Genomic DNA, 1,490 nt, shown 5'->3' with positions numbered 1-1,490 from the left:
GCACAGTGTGTGTAAGGAGTGTCCCTGCACAGTGTGTGTAAGGAGTGTCCCTGCACAGTGTGTGTAAGGAGTGTCCCTGCACAGTATGTGTAAGGAGTGTCCCTGCACAGTATGTGTAAGGAGTGTCCCTGCATGGAGGCCCAGAGAGGCCACTGCATGAAACTGTGAAGGTAAAGCCTAGATTTGGTTGGAGACCCCAAGATGCTGGAGATACAAGACTTGTGGGATGCCTGTCAAAGAGAGCTACAGACTGTGTGGAACTAAGTCAAGAGGAAGTGTGCTGCAATCAACATAAGGACAGGAGCTAGAGACCTGCAGAGCACTTTGACATCACACACGGAGCGGCAGAGTTTGGAGTTTGCCCTGTTGGTTTTTGGTCTTGCTTTGGTCCAGTATCACTACGCTCCCTTTCCTCCCTTTTGAAATGGTAATGTATATTATGTGGCATAGTATGCAGGCATTATGTGATCAGTTTTTTATTTTGATTTTACAGGGAGTTACAATTAAGAGCTCTCCTTGAGTCTCAGAAGAGCACTTGGACTTTGAAGCAGCCTTGGGACGAAGGGCCTCTGAAAGTTAGACTGATTGTGGTTAGCCTGTGGAGGCCAGGGAATTAGATGTGATAGTTTGAATAAGAATGGCTCCTGCAGCCGGGCATGGTGGCACATGCCTTTAATCCCAGCACTCAGGAGGCAGAGGCAGGGGGATTTCTGCCATGCTCCTGCTGTGATGATAATGGCCTGACCCTCTCAAACTGTAAGCCAGTCCCATTTACACGTTTTCTTTTTTCTTTTTTTTTTTAAGACTTATTTTATGTATGTGAGTACACTGTAGCTGTCTTCAGACACACCAGAAGAGGGTATCAGATCCCATTACAGATGGTTGTGAGCCACCATGTGGGTGCTGGGAATTGAACTCTGGACCTCTAGAGGAATAGTCGGCACATCTCTCCAGCCCCATTTGTTTTCTTTTGTTGTTGTTGTTTTTTAAGATTTTATTTATTTATTATATGTAAGTACACTGTAGCTGTCTTCAGACACTCCAGAAGAGGGCGTCAGATCTCCTTAAGGATGGTTTGAGCCACCATGTGGTTGCTGGGATTTGAACTCTGCTCCTTTGGAAGGACAGTCGGGTGCTCTTACCCGCTGAGCCATCTCACCAGCCCGTTGTTGTTGTTTTTCAAGACAGGGTTTCTCTGTGTAGCCCTGGCTGTGCTGGAACTCACTCTGTAGACCAGGCTGGCCTCGAACTCAGAAATCCGCCTGCCTCTGCCTCCCAAGTGCTGGGATTAAAGGCGTGCGCCACCACCGCCTGGCCATGTGTTCTCTATTAGAAGAGTTGCCATGGTCACTCAATCTCTCCCTTCACTGCAAAAGGACACTGACTAAACAGGTGGTTCCCACCTGAGAGTTTCTCCCAACAGAAGAGGATACAATGAAAATTACAGAGCTGGTGAGGAATTGCTCAGCTTGTTAAACCTCCCAGAGGCT

The sequence above is a fragment of the Mus pahari genome, chromosome 3, assembly GCF_900095145.1.
Source record: "Mus pahari chromosome 3, PAHARI_EIJ_v1.1, whole genome shotgun sequence".
Lineage (NCBI taxonomy): Eukaryota > Metazoa > Chordata > Mammalia > Rodentia > Muridae > Mus > Mus pahari.
This window is presented reverse-complemented; position numbering follows the sequence as displayed.